The sequence below is a fragment of the Panthera onca genome, chromosome E1, assembly GCF_046562875.1.
Source record: "Panthera onca isolate mPanOnc1 chromosome E1, mPanOnc1 haplotype 2, whole genome shotgun sequence".
NCBI lineage: Eukaryota > Metazoa > Chordata > Mammalia > Carnivora > Felidae > Panthera > Panthera onca.
The window spans coordinates 13,343,953-13,359,440 of NC_138352.1; the positions used below are offsets into that span (position 1 = coordinate 13,343,953).

A 15,488-nucleotide genomic window follows, 5' to 3' on the forward strand; every position below is an offset into this window, starting at 1 on the left:
TCCCACCCGCAGGAGGACGAATCCTAGGAGTGTCTGCACAGTACCAGGCTGAGAATGAACAAGACAGGGACAGAACCACTCCCTGGCCCGAGGGCGCTCTGCAGTGTCAGGTGAGGACTCCCTCGCCCAGGGGCAGCCCGCGCGTCTGTGCAGAGTGCCGGCCGCTGACACTTTGAAATTCGGCTGGGAGCTGACCCTGGGCACACCTGTCTTTAGGGAGCTTCCCCGTCCCCTCCCTGCCCTGTTCCCTGGGATGCCGCTCTGTTTTCACAGGTGTTTCTAACTCAGGCTAAACTATCCTTGCTACAGACCCGGGGAGTGGGGGAGAAGGCGAGGAGAGACTCGTCTTGTTCAGTGACCACCCCAAGGGCCACTCCCCCCTTCTCTTCCATGCTGTAGGCGCACAAGGTCACCAGCGAAAACCAACAGAGAAACGGTAGCGGTGGGAAGGGGGAGGCAGGAGAGCCAAGATGCACCCCCATCTCCTTTAGCCGCCAGATGCACCCAGGTCACATCTGAACCCCTACCTCCGCCCCACCTGGCTGGCGGCCTTGCCCACCTGTGCCTCAACCATCCCAGCTCCCTGGAAACCCAGAGCACTGCTCCAATGCCGGTCCTCACACCTGCCAGCCAGGCATCGGACCACTGGTCGGAGGAGGAGAGGCCGGGTAAAGGGAACCCTGGGCCCCTCTGGGCCCCATCAGCCACCAGTCTTGGAGAGTCTGGGCGAGAGTTTGGCCCCAGGCCCTCTTAAGGGAGTTTTCTTTTATATTTATTAACCCACTTTCTCTCTTGGCACTCGGAGCGGCGAGGAAGCCTCAGCCAAGGCTATTAATAGGTGGAGGCCATCCCTGGGGAGGAGAGTGAGCTCATACCTATGGCACAGGTGCCAAGCATAATAAAGGTTTCTGAGTCTGTCTAAATATAGGCTGCGGCCACGTTGGGGAGCAGAGGGCAGGCCTCGGGGAGCTGAGCACAGTCTTCCCTGTCGCCCCCCACCCCTGCTCCCTGGGCAGAGCTTCTCGAAACCTGTGCCAGCGCCCGGCCCTGCCGGGAAAAGACCCTGGCTGTCACACGGTGCCCCCACTCCAGGTCAGACCTGGTGGGAGACGCCAAGGAAGGGATTTGCAAAGTGGCATGCAATATAAATGACTCCTGTAAACAGAGAGTTTAATAAAAAGGCAGTGAGGGAATTTATGGGCAACCCAAGGATGATTAAAATTATTTATCTACTTACCTCCCTTGCTGGCTGATCAGTCTATTAATTATCTATTATGCACTCACTGATTTGCATTTTAGAAATGGGACTGAGTAAGGGCAGGTAGGAAACACAGAAGGGTTCAGGAACCAAGCGGCGGGGGGAGGGGCGGACCCTCTTCTCTAACCAACCACGGCTTCCCCAGCTGACGCCACGCTGACACGTTGCCGAAGTGCCACGCTGCCGCCCACAGCGATAGCCACTCCCAGACCCTGGGCCCCCGAGAAGCCCCGATCCAGGAACCTGGATCCAGGAACCAGCTCCGGGTGGAGCAGAAAATTCGACGTGAGGGGATGCGCACCTGTTTGCCGACGGAGAGCTCCTGGGACAGGTTCCCAGCCGAAGGGGTCTGCAGACCAGCTCAAGGGAAATGCTGGCAGAATCTTCCTCTGGCCGTTCTGACTTAACGCTGCATTTAGAAAAGAAAACACGAGAACAAAACCATTTTCAATCTCTGAATATCTGGAGTGCATCAGACACACGCTCTCCCGCGCTCTTGATTAAAAATATCACAGGACAGAGTGTCATGGGAACGGCATCGTTTCAACGCTGCAACCAAGGAGCATCGGGCTGGGAGAAGTTATAACAAAGCGTCTCTGCTCGCCACCTCGAGGCTCTCAGCCACTCACAGCCCTGCTGCTCTCTTGCAGTGAGACGCACAATATCAGACAGGCTCTGGGACCCGTGGGGTAGGGGGCCCACAGCCCATGGGGTCTGGCTGTAAGGTACAGACCTTACAGTTTATCTAGACCTTCACCCTCGCTCATCAAAGCCTGCTGGCTCACCACAACCAGCCAATTCCTTGAAACAAATCTCTTTTCTTTATCTATCTATCTATCTACATCATGTATATCGTATAGGTAGATATAGATATAGATGTAGATAATATAGATATAGATAAGACAAGTAGATTGACAGAAAGATGGATGGAGGGGGGAAGGGAGAGATGAATAAATGGATGGATGGATGGACAGATGGATGGATGGATGGATGGAGAGATGGATGGGTGGATGGGTGGATGGATGGATGGATGGATGGATGGATGGATGGATGGATGGATGGACAGATGGCTGGCTGGCTGCATGGATGGACGGACAGACGGACGGACGGATGGACGGACAGACGGACGGATGGATGGGTGGATGGATGGATGGATGGACGGATGGACAGATGGATGGCTGGATGGATGGATGGATGGACAGATGGATGGACGGACAGATGGATGGCTGGATGGCTGGACAGATGGATGGACAGACAGATGTATGGCTGGATGGATGGCTGGATGGATAGATGGATGGATGGACGGACAGACAGATGGATGGACGGACGGACGGACGGATGGATGGATGGATGGACAGACGGATGGGTGGATGGACGGACAGATGGATGGCTGGATGGACGGACAGATGGATGGGTGGATGCATGGATGGATAGATAAACAGTTCCCATTGGTCCTGTTTCTCGGGAGAACCGTGGCTGATTCAGCGCCTCTGGGGTCTTTCCAGCTTGCACTTCCAGAGGAGTTGGGCCCCTCGATGATGTGGAAAGGGCAGAGGAGGCAGCAAGGGGCCAGCCATCCCTTGGGGGCAAGGAATGCAGGGTCACGAGCCCAGGAACGCACTGACCCTGAGTCTCTCATGAGCTGATGTCCCAGCCCCTGGCACCAGGTTCCTCTTGAGTCTCACAATCTGCCTCCCAACCCCCTGCCAGAGCGGGGCTCCCTGGCATTTGCAGGACAGTTGTCTCCACACCCTGTCCGCTGTGCCCCGCCCAGTGCTGCCCCCCTCCCCCCCAGCACTGCTTCTCAGTCCCGATGATGTATCAATAACCACGAAGCAAAATGCCACAGTTACCAGCACCACTGTACTGTGACGAATTGCTTTCAGAATCGATTGGTAGGGTCGTGTGTGTGCAGCGAGGTGGGGCCGCATCCCAGAAGCCGAAGCGGCCCCTGGGAATTAGGCACACCAGGAAAAGTCCCAGGAGACAGAGAAGGAGGGAGAACGCAAGGGAGACAGGAACAGAGCCGATCTTTAAGAAGAGGGACTGGGGATTCTCAGTGACACAGAGAACAAGCATCCTGAGTCTAGGCTGGGCAGAGAAGACACCACAGGGCATGGCCTGAGGACTTCTGATGGGGACAGGGCGCGGCGGGCAGAGGGTGGACAGCCAGACCCACCTGGAGGGTGGATGGCAGCTGGCTCTTGGGTGACAGGACCCTTCCCGGGATGGGGGCATGCCACCCGTCCCAAGTAGCATGTCAGGCTCAGGCCAGGAAACCCTCCTGCTCATGAACTTGAGATTTTATTGGGTTAACAGACTGCGTGGTTGCCGTGGTCCGGTCCTCTTTGAGCCCGAGCACACACTCCTCCCTGGGGAGGAGGCAGCGGGAGAGATGGGACCGGGGGCTTAGGGCAATGAGGGCACCCGGAACCTTCTCGTGGCTGTAACTGGCGACCCTTCCAGGAACTCTACAGGGAAACAACCACACACTGGCCTGGACCTGAGCCCAGGGAATCCGGCATGAGATGCCTTGTGATGGCACCCTGTCCTGGCTCTTGCTACGGTGGGCCTCTGGGTGACTGGGTTTCCCCATCCGCACCGCGAGCTCCCTCGCAGCTAAGACCCTTATGCACAGCCCTGGGAAACCCTCCAAAGCCCACTGGGGAAGGCTCATGGAAGAGGGTAGGGTGGGCAGCTCCAGGGGCCGATTCAGCAGCGCCAGAGAGGGGACGGGGGTCCCTGCACTTCCAAAGCACGAGTCTGGGGACAGAGCAACGGCGAGGTGGTGCACGGGCTGCTACGCATCACTCGCTCGCTTTGTCTTCACGTCCTGGGCCCGTTCACCTCTCTCTTCCCGGCTGGGGTCCTCGCCCCAGATGCCCTGGGTATGGGAGGAGCAGAGAGGCCTGGCCTGGCTTGGGAGGGTCCAGCAACACCTTCGGGGCAGGGAGGGCATGGCCAGCCTCTCTTTGCCCCCTGGAGATGCCACGTGGAGCGTGGATTTGGCCTGAGTGTGGCTGCCTGCATGCTTGCACCACTGGCCGGGTGCCTGTGCCTCCTGTGGGAAATCCCTGGGGGCCCGTGGCTGCAGCACCTCCCCCAGGTCTCCAGCCCTGCAGACGCCCCCAGCCCAGGGGACGCCCCTGCCCGTTCTCCCATCTCCAGCAGCGGAGGGCTCTGATGGCCAGAGAGCCTCCGAGGGCAGCAAAGGGTCAGGCCCTGAACACAGCTGCTCAGCCTGTCACCGTGGAGGCCGCAGGTCAGGGTCGCTCGTGAAGTGGGGTCCAGGCAGTGGGGGCCCAAACGCTGGTAAACGGTTTTCTTTCTCCCTCCCTCCTCCCCTCCTCTCGTTCTCTCTCTTTTTTACAAGTATATGGGTTTCACTTCTTGCCCCAAACCTCTCCAAGATACAGACTGCTCAAGTCCAGCTCGCCGACACACGGAGGAAAGACGGACGGGCACTGGGGACTCAGACGCGGCAAGGTGCTGTCTTTCAGTGCCTGCGTGGACACGCGCAGACACACTGGCAATCCCAGGGCCGCTGAGGACAGCACGGCAGCACGGGTAGGTCCAGACACGTCGGAGAGCTGGGACCAGGGCCCGGAACTTTCTGAGACCCAGCCACTCACTGCCCAGGTGCAGACACATCTCCTGGACACATGGAGACAGGCTCCGGGCCCCGCTGGGTGGCGCTGCCCCCAGTGGGGTGTGACAACCAAGTACCCATCAAGGGAAGGGCAGATAAAGACAGAGTGGCCGATTCCTAAGGCAGGTGTCCACACAGCAGGTAAAGGGAACGGGTCGGAAACACCCACGTCCGCGGGAAGGAGCCATGAAAACACCACGCGGAATGAGTGCAGCAGTTTCCAGAAGGATGTCACGTATGTGCACTTTAAAAAGACATAATTGGGGCGCCTGGGTGGCTCAGTCGGTTGAGCCTCCGACTTCAGCTCAAGTCACGATCTCACGGTCCGTGAGTTCGAGCCCCGCGTCGGGCTCTGGGCTGATGGCTCGGAGCCTGGAGCCTGCTTCAGATTCTGTGTCTCCCTCTCTCTCTGCCCCTCCCCCGTTCATGCTGTGTCTCTCTCCGGCTCAAAAATAAATAAACGTTTAAAAAAAAATTAAAAAAAAAAAGGCATAAAAAACTATCTATTTAGTGTTCACGGTCATGTGTGTGTAAATGTTTTCTCCAAGGGACAAAAAAAACGGACACAATCTATTCCTGGGTGCGAGTGTTTGGGGGGCACGGGGTGAGGCTGGGAGCGGGCAGAGGGGATCGAACCTGTCTGCACTGCTTCCTTCATTTTTATTTTTTTAATTTACTTTTTTAACTCAAGTTAGTTAACATACAGTGTAGTACTGGTCTCAGGAGTAGAATCCAGTCACTTACAAACAACACCCGGTGCTCATCCCAACAGGTGCCCCCCCTTAATGCCCATCCCCCTTTTAGCCCCTCCCCCCACCCGACTCCCCTCCAGCAGCCCTCAGTTTGTTCTCTGTATTTAAGAGTCTCTTACGGTGTGCCTCCCTCTCTGTTTTTATCTTATTTTAAAAGACGATGTAGCGGGCGCCTGGGTGGCCCAGTCTGTTAAGCGTCAGACTCTTGATTTCGGCTCAGGTCGTGAGTTCATGGTTCATGGGATTGAGCCCCGAGTCTGGCTCCACACTGACAGCTCAGAACCTGCTTGGAATTCTCTCTCTCTCTCTCTCTCTCTCTCAAAAATAAATAAACAAACCTAGAAAAAAAAAGACAACGCAATATAGCTACATGTTAACTGTTGTTAATTGAGGGTAGAGGGACACAGTTATTATATTTTGCCTTAATCATCACAATTCTCCAAATTTTCTTTGGATGAGGGTGCTTGGATCGTGAGCCCCTTAAGGGAGTAAGAGATACTGATGCCACATGAGTGGCACGCGGCCGGGAGGGCAGCCCTCATGCACTCCGACTCCACAGACTCGCCAGTGGCCAGGAGGGCCAGACTGATGGACGGAAGGCACCAGATTTTCCTTGCCACTCTCCCTCCATTTAACAGACGATGAGCTAGTCTAGAATTGCTCCCTCAACTGTCCGCGAACGTTTTCCTTACAACCAGCCTGAGCCGACAGAAGTCTCGTGCACTGCAAAGGGAGGGCCAGGGTGTGGGGAGGGAACCATGTGCTGGAACATTCCAGACTCTGGACCACCGGGTGCTTCCTCTGCTCAACAAATGCAAGGAAAAGTCATGATGCCCTGGGGCCCGGGGTGACGGTCTTCTGAGCAAAGCTTCCCATCTCTGGCAAGCGGACGCCTTCAAGCAGACAAGGAAACCCGAGCATTAAGTGAGAATGCGCAGACGTGTTATTAGCCCACCTTTCCCTTCCCCCAATTGAGGGGACCGTGGTTCTGCCACCGGCGGCTGACTCCTAGGTGCCTCCTGGCAGGTCCACGGGTGTGCAGGAGATACTCATTCCTGGAATGTCAGAAACTCATTCAAGGCGCTCTCCCCCCAGAAGCACCATCTGCCGTCTACTGGGCAGCACTTCCCCATGTACGCGGGTCCTGTGTGGCTGGTGCACCCTCTCGAGCGTGCCGCGGAGGGCAGATGTGTGCCCAGCTCGAGCGCGCCGCGGAGGGCAGATGTGTGCCTGGCTCTTGCTCTGATCTCACACGGTTCCACGTTCGGTGTTACAAGCTAATAAAAGCTGCACGATCAAATTCCAGGTCATTACTCAAGGAAAGGGACCCCTCTGTGGCCGACAGCGACAGTTTCAAACCAATTAGAATAAGCCTGGCGTTTCTGCGGGCTGCTGCGCGCCCGCCACCCCGGCGGTCTCTGAGGGCCCATGGCGCGCAATGAGCAAGATGCACGAAATGTTAATGGAGACGTTAAATGCCACACCAAGGGGATTCTGGTAAATAAGGCCCCTCGGAAGAGGCCAGTGGGGGACGTCTCCCGAGCTAACCCTGGAGGGAACCTCAGTACAAATGAGATTGGACCAAAAACAGTGCTCTCTACGAGGGATTGGGTCTGCCAGCAGAGCTCGGAGGGTCTTTGGGGGAGGAAAGCGGTTCCATTTCCTACTGGTCTCCCTCTGCCGCCGGCACCAGCATCGGCCAGGACCCACAGCACCCGCCGAGTGGGACGGGAGGACCGGGGTATGCTTGGCCGCGTAAACACTGGAGGGGGCTGGGGGTGGTGCTGAGTGGGCGAGGGGAGGGGCGGCTTAGCAGTGCCTGAGGGTCGGGGCGCTGGGGCGGAGCATGTGCACGGGGTTCATGGCAGTGTGGCGGGTCTACAGGGGTCTAGCAGCTGCCCTGAGCTCTGCTGGGTCCCGTTTCGGGAAGATCCAATGTCACCCGTGAAACGAACGGACAAGGCTTCGAGAGAACGCTCCACCGTGCCCAGGTCAGCGAGTAGCCGTCGCTCTGTGAGCAGCAGGCTCTCTCCAGGGCTGTGTAGGTCCGTGCGGGCTCGGGGTCAACCCCCTACCTGTGGGCAGCTCCACTGGGCCAAGGCTGTGGCTGTCACCTTCGCTCCCAGCCAGGACTGCCTGCACTCAGAGTTCTGCCTGACGCCACGGGAGGATCTCCACAAGGAGAAGGGGAAAGAAGGCACCAGGCCACATGGAAGTCGGGAGTCGGGAGTCAGGCTTGGAGGGCTGGGCCTCACAGCCTGGGGCTCTTCCTCACACAGTCCCTGCCCCCAAGGCCACCGTGGCCACAGTCCCCATAAGCACACCTGCTTCTGTCAATCAAACTTTACAACCGAAAAAACAAACCTTGTTCCAGCCAGGCTTGCCAGATTTAGCAAACAGAATTACCGGATGCCCGGCTGAATTTGCAATTTCAGATAAACAGCAAATAATGTTTTACATCTTTTGGTATAAGTATGTACCGTGCAACATTTGGGATGTACTTGTACTACTTAGAGGTACTTATGCATGGTTTATCTCAAGGTAGAATTTAGGCAGGGGCCCTGTATTTTTAGTTGGCAACCCTAGCTGTCTGATTGCTCAGCCTTAACACGCAAATGCACACACTCACACACTCACACACACACACACAGACACAGGCACACCCTTCAAAGAAAGGAAGGGAGCTAACACTTTATGAGGACCGACTGGGGGTCTGGCGCTCTGTCCCCTCCTTGAACCCCTCTGCCCCCCCCCCCCCCACTCCTACTGCAGCCCCCAGCCTGCAGACAGAGAGACTGGGGCTCCAGGCTGTCACTTGTCAAAGGCCGCGTGGTCAGCATGCAGCCTGGCTGAAATGCAGACCCAGGTCATTTGAGTTCCAAAGTCTGCACTCTTTCCACCAAACCAGACCCAATGCATCAAATCTCAGATGCTTATTTCCACACGAAATGGCTGGAAGGAAGTTGTTATTGATTCTGCAGTCAAGTCAGTGGACGGCGTTTGAAGCGTTGGCCCAGGCCCATGCCAACTTGAGAACAAGGACGCTGACACATTGGTGGTCGGGGCCCGGCCAGGCTGGGGTGGGAGTGAGCACGTCTGGCTGCGGTTCAGACGGTGGGCGGTTTGGATCCACTCCAAGTGATCTGTTGGCGATCAAGTCCTGAGCAAGTATGAAAAATGGATCGGGGTGTGTGGCCGGGCGTCCTCGAAAAGAGGATTTTTCTCCCCTGGACGCCTAGAAGGGGACAGTATCTGTGCCGTCTGGGGGTTGAGAAGGTAGACCCGAGACTGTCTGAAAACTGGCAAGGTGTCCTTGACCGCTGACTGCCCCTTCTTAACTAGCTGCTTTCCAGACAACCAGTAGGTGGTGTGGACGCTTGCCGTGTGGTTAGAAGTGCGATCTTAAAAAAAAAAAAAAAAAAAAGGAAAAAAGAAAAGATCCCAATCTTTGAGGAGACCAAGGCGAGTCACAGGGTGACAGCTCGTTATCTCCGTGGGCCGCCGTCTCGGCTGGGAAAGAGACTGGATCTGAGGGACAAATCTTGCCCTTTATTTACATAGCAGACAGTCCTCACGACAGACACTAACTTGTGTGTCTTTACTGGCTGGTCTCATGGTGCTTCTAGGAACAGAAGTTAAGCTTGCCACTGTGTCCTTTCTAGAAGTTTCTTGTTTCCCTCCTCTTTCACGAACGATAGTCTCACGGAATGGAAAAACTCGTAGCCCACCATCAGCCTTCGTGCCATGAACCACTTGCTGGCTGTTGGCAAAGTTTGTGAGTGGACGGGACCTTCCGGGTGCTGTCGGCCGGGGCCCTTGCAAGGGCTGTAGCGAATTCCTCTTGCCAGTGAGGGTCTGGATGACCCGGGCTGTACCTGCTGACCCAGTGGCCACGTGGAGGCCGCCTGGGATCCAGGAAGCCACCAGCGGAACGGATGAGGCTCGAGTGGATCACCCAAAACCCCAACGGAGGACAGCACCCACCAACTGTCAGAATCCGGAAAACAAAACCGCGGAGCGCAAACCAGACGGTGTGTGTGTGGGGTGGGGGGGGGGGGGGGTCTGCTAACGCCACACAACAGCAAACGCCCCCTTATTTCCACATCCAATGCCTTTACCTCTTGGCTTCCTGAGTGATGCCTGCTCACGTCGTGATGTTTTCATTATCTGCCTGAGGGGGTTTTATTGGAATAATTTGTGCCAAGGGTTGCATTTTGAAATTCCCCGTGTAAGGAAGGAAGGTGTGGGGGGAGGGGATGGAGAGGAGGTTGCAGGGGGAGGAGGCCGCCGCTGGATTTGGGCTCTTCTGGAGACAGCCCTGTAAGGAGCTAATTCAATTACAGTCAGGTTGTTGTTTTTAGGTGACCTACTTCCCAGATGGCTTTCCCTGCGTTTCTTTGCTGCCACAAAGTTTTGACATATTGGAGCCAGGAAGGAAGAGAAGTCACACTGCGTCACCAAAAGAAAGGAGGGAACCCAGGGGCCCCGTGTCCTCCGCAGAAGGGGAAGGACAACAGGAGAGGCTCTCCACCTCCAGTCCAGCTCCTCCTGCAGAACTCCGGCCAGCCCGGCTGAGCAGTGATTGCCCCAGAGCTCTGTGCCCAGTTTTGGAGCTCGCTGAAGGTCCTGAGAGTCCCCTCTAGAAAGAGAGAGAGAGAAAGAAAGAGAGCAGCCCAGGCTGGCTGGGGGCGTCCACTGCAAACGTGGCCTCTAGGGGGCGTGGCTGGGATTCCCTCGGCACAGAGTCCCTCCTGGTGCTGACTCTGGCCCCACGTCCGGGGCCTCACAGGACGAGGAGGGCGCTGCTGGCAGCCCAGCCCATCACGGGGCAGCCGCCCCGGCCAGAAGCAGGGCCCTGTGTGCCCCAGTGGTCCAGCAACTCCCAGCTCTTCCTGCTTGGAGAACAGGCTTGCGATGTTTGCTCAGTCCCTTCTCCTGCCTTCAGGCAGGACCCCTCTTGGTCCTCAGCTGTGACACTTGGTGCTATTTTAAATGCTTCCCAGCAAAGAGCTCTCCATGCCCCCCCTGCCTCTCTTGGCAAACCTTCCCCACCTTTAGCCAACCTCGCTGCCAGGAAAAGTCCTTCCTCCGATCTACCCCAGATCCTTCACGATGAGCCCTGAGGTCATTCCCCACATCCTGCCCTCGGTGGGTTTGGAGAACAGCTGCCTTCCGCCCTTCGCTGAGTTGCCCAGTAGAGGCTTTGACACAAAAATACTGTGCCTCGCAGCTGTGAGCTCTGCCTGCCTGTTCGGTGGGATGTGTCTTTCCCTCTAACCCTGGGGGCAGAACTGCCCTTTGCAGCGCAGGAGCCTCTGAGGAGCCGCCCACTTCTCCTACCACAGTGTGGCTCCAGCCGCTGCCGAGACGGATTCTTCAAGCTCCCCAGGAGCCACCTTCTCGGCACCTTCAGAGAATTGGGCGCATTCTGCCAAGAGCTGCCCTTAGGGCCACGGTGGCTCCTGCAGGTAGCTGGCGGTGCAGCTGGGGGAGGCCGTGTGCGGATGCGCTGGGGTCCCAGGAGAGGAAACCCCCACCGTCCGGCAGTGCCCACGGCCGACGTCCGCGTTGCCATGAAACGCTGCTCACGGATTTGACTAAGGGCCTTTGTTTTTCGGACGCAAACGGGCTGAAAGCTCAGGGCAGCTTAAAATCTTATTGTGCTCAGGAGGCCCTGGAACCCAGGGCACAGACCGTCCCCGTGGTCCTGGAACGGCGAATGCCCATCTACAAAGGTGCAGAGAACTTGGGGGCCCCACCCTGCGTCCTTCCTGTGTGAAATGCCAAGTCCTCGATGTCAGGGAAAGAGAGCAACAACAAGGTAGCTGGGACAGTCTCTCGCTAGGTCTCGGGGTCGGGGGGACACACAGCAGGGCCCCCTGGCCCCTGCCTCCTCCAAACCCTGGCTCAACACACCCACTCGGCTGAGCGGGACACAAGCGTGCTTCGAGGCACTGGGCACTGCATGTGGACCTCTACTGCACACCTTGTCCTCAGAGGAGGAAAGCCAGAGGCGGAGGGAGAGAGGGAGCTGAGAAGGGAAGAACAGAACTCCTGAGTGCTTACCGAGCACAGAGATGGGGCTGAGCACTGTGAGCCCATATTCCATATTCTAATTCAGGAGCTAAAACTGACCTTCTGTGACTTGACCTCAGCTTCACATGCGTGTCTCTGGTTATTTAAAAGAAAGGCAAAAAGCAACCCAGAAAAATGTTGGGGTAAAGAAACACGTGGGTTCAGACAGAGAGATACAAGGGAGGAATCCGAGCTGTGCTTGGGAAGCAGGGGTGGATACGGGGGGGCAGAAGCGGGGCACGCCAACCACAGAAGGGAGGGAGGGCGGGTCTGCGGGGCATCCCGGCGGCGGAGCGAAGGCGGGGAGGTTATGGTCTCACCGAGACCGTAATGCTGAAGGGCTGGGAAGAACGTGCCAAGCCATTAAACGAGATGGCCCAGGCAGCGTGCCCAGGCAAGGTTCCCAGCACGGAGCCCTTAATAAAAGTTAGTTTGCCTCCTTTCTCTTGCCCACGCGGAGCATATCCGGCTGGGGGCGGTGGGTGGAAAAGCTAAGGGCCTGGCTTCTAAGAGGACCTCGTCTCCCCCCAGAGATGAAGCACGCGTCACACAGCACCCTAAGGCGGCGGCCGCTGAGCGTGACGCCCCAGGGTCGGGGTGGAGAAAAGATACGCGCAGGCACCCGGCCGCCCACGCAGGTGTTCCTGAACAGGGTCCAAGGTGCGCGAAGCCCCCAGCTGCACCTGTGTGCACACACGTGCACCTTCTGGGGACGGAATATCCAGAGCTGTCTGGGGTCCTCAGAGGGGGTTTTCAAAGTCCCTCGCCTGGAAGCCCCCTTCCCAGCTCTAGTGCCAACTGTATACACAGCTCACCTGCAAAGCCTTCGCAGAGGCAACGGGATTGGCTGGCACTGGGCTGCGGACGCCGGCCCCACGCTCACCGGGTCACCGGGGTCCATCTACGCTGGATGGACGTAGGGTGCAGGCTGGAGGAAGGGAGGTGAGGGGCTGGCAGCCAGGCAGGCCCGAACCCCTTCCCCGGAAGTGGGGCTCAGGCCCCTAACCCTCAGGCACACCCCAATCCCCTTGTCACCGGGATTAGAAACAACACGTGTAGAAGGCGCACAGCACGGGTATGCGACAGCAGAGGATGTGCTGTTGTTTTCCGTGACATCCAGACCTCGGGAAGAGAAACACCGGGCCAGGACATTCCAAAGCAGCTCCGTGGGTGCAGAGAGTCGATTTCCAGGAACCAGCGTGTCTCAGTGTTTGCGTTGTCACTGCTGCCACAGATGGATACCCTCCCACGCTCGTCGTGGGCCCCAGGGCGGTTTTCCCTGGGATGGAGACTGGTTGCCAGATGTCAACGGGGTTGTTGTGAATCGGGCCCTTAAGCGCCGCTTCCCTAATCTCGTATGCTGGTGACGGTGAGGGTGGCGCATTCTGCAGCCAGGAGGAGGGCCTGTGATGGCCGCTGCAAGGCCGCCAGCAGACAGCGGGCACCTCGTGGCCGCACCTGCCTGCCCACCTGGGCCCTCCCCCGAAGCCTCCCTGTCGTGGGCAGCTCGCTCCTCACGGTCCTCCTGTGCTCGAGGCGGCCAGGATGGCAGGGGCGGCGGTGACCCTGCTCAGCGCTCTTCCACACCAGCCAGAGATGCCCGCTTGCTGAGAGCTGGCGAGGGAGGCGTGTTCCGCCCGTGGCCGGTGGTGCGGGGAGCGATGCGCCAACGCTGAGCCCGAAGCAGGCCTTCGCTCACACGCAGATGCAAACTGAGAAGGAAAACCAATTGTCCAGACAGACGCTTTGCTGTCAAGCTGGCGAGGCGGGATGAGGACTCAGGATGGTGCATTTCCGGGCTGTTTGCACATCTCTAGGTGCCCCTTCCAGGAGGGGTCGAATCATTCAAGTGCATCTGTAAGGGGTGGGAGAGGGGGCAGCCCGGTGCTTGCCGGGACCTCCCAGTGGGGACACTGCTTGCTTGTTGCACAGCTCGCCCCTTCTGCACCTTCTGCCCACTAGGTGTCGGTAGGTGGGTCGGGCCCGGGACCGGCGGGTGGTGGGCAGCCTTCCTGCCACCCTCTCAGGGCCCCTGCAGGCGGCTCGGAAGAAGCTGGCTTTGGGGCTCGCGTGCCCGTCACACCCAGGAGGCGTGTGACTTCCTCTGCTTCCAGAGCGATCCTACCAGTGGCCCTGGAGCTGGCTGACCTCTGGTAAATGAGTGGAGGGTATCGCTTTAGTTCCCAGGGAGACCCCAGGGGCCCCAGGAAGCCTCCGAGGTGAACTCCATTTCCAAGGGTTAGTGAGGCACCAGGCTTTCCCCTTGGCGGCTCCTCTTCCTTGGGGGAAGAGCATGCGGTTCGCCTCCGGTCTCCTTGGAGGCAGCCCCTCCAGTGGGGGGTAGGCAGCCGACTCCGGCAAGCACGTCTGTGGATGAACCTGCAGGTGTCTGCCTGTGACCCCTAGCTCTGCCGCTCTGAAAGCCTCACCCCCATCTGGAGTTGAGAGGAGCCTGATCCTGGTGGAGGGAGGGAGGCCCTGGGAGTGGGGGTGTGGAGAGCGGGAGCAGGCAGCCTTCCCGCAGCAGCACAGCTCTGAGGCACCACCTGGCAGAGCGAGGCCTGCACCTGTAGGCCGCAGCCCCTCGTCCACCGCTCTCCAAGCCAGCCTCACCTCCCCTGCCTCTGGACGGGGAGAGAAGAGCAGGGAGGGCCGGGAGGCCAGGAAACGCTGCCCACAGCCCAAGGTGGGGTCATGGTCCGAAGGACGGCCCTCTGGCCGTGTGCACAGAGAGGACAGGCCAGAGACTGAAGGCTCCCTGTGTATCAAAGAAGGAAGGGCTGCAGAAACGCGGAGGTTGAATACGTCCAACTCGCAGGCTCCATGGCTCTTTGTACACAATGTCGAAGCCTTTCAGTAATGCTGAGGCCTGAGCCACCCCCTCCACCTCAGCAACAGCATCCCCCACCCCCCTTTCCGGCTGTGTGCGAGCCCCAGCACAGGGGAGGAGCAGCCGGAGGAAGAAGCTGGGATGAAGAAGAAATGGCCACAGGTGAGCTGTTCTCACTTGAGCCTCCCCTGGGAAGACAGAGTGACGGGCTCATCCCTGGGGATTCCACAGGTGGGTCTGGGCAGCCTGTAGGGTTGGGCCTTCCCGGACCGACATGTGGTAGGAATCTGGGGCATGACTTGGGCCACCTCATCAGAAGATACAGCTTTAATTAACCTCAGAGGGACTTGTCCAGTGATGCCAGTAAGACTGCGGGGTGCTTACTTATCCCTGAATGTCAGCTTCACATTCCCCCCACTCCCCCCACCCGAACGCCCCCTTGCCTTCACCCCTCCCCTCGCCCTTGGGATGGGGGCAAAGAACGGGTTCCTTAGAAAGGTCACTCAGGACCCACCTGGGACGCTACCACCTGCTCTCCCTCGAAATTAAAATAAACATTTTTAAAAATCAATAAACAGAACAACAAAAATGTAAGTACAGCTGCAGCGGAGCCTCAGCCCCCCCACCCCCGACTTCTTTGGCTCCCTGCTCTGAGCTCCAACCTCTCGGATATTTATTGTTCGTTCCCTCCTAAATCACTCCTGACGGCTGGACTGCTCACACTCCATCACAGGGACCGGCTGTGTGGAGTCACAGTTCCCTTTAGCTTGCAGAAAAAGGAGCCTCGTAGGAAAAACCCACCCGGGAGCTGTCCGGTGCTGAACTCCAGCATGATGGACGATTATGGACCATCTGCACTTTCGGAGGGGGATGTATTTATGAGTGGGAGAGACAGCTAGAAGAGTGTCCATTACTATAACTCAC

The 15,488-nt window shown here is 57.9% G+C and overlaps 1 protein-coding gene across 4 annotated transcripts in view; it reads right to left on the minus strand.

Moving 5' to 3' along the window:
* RBFOX3 (RNA binding fox-1 homolog 3) overlaps positions 1–15,488 on the minus strand; it is a 456,714-nt gene that overhangs the window by 184,851 nt on the left and 256,375 nt on the right. For all 4 annotated transcript variants that reach the window (XM_060645213.3, XM_060645215.3, XM_060645212.3 and 1 more), the window contains exon 3: positions 1,560–1,667. The gene's annotated coding sequence lies outside the window, so the exon portion shown is untranslated. The remainder of the gene's footprint in view (positions 1–1,559; positions 1,668–15,488) is intronic.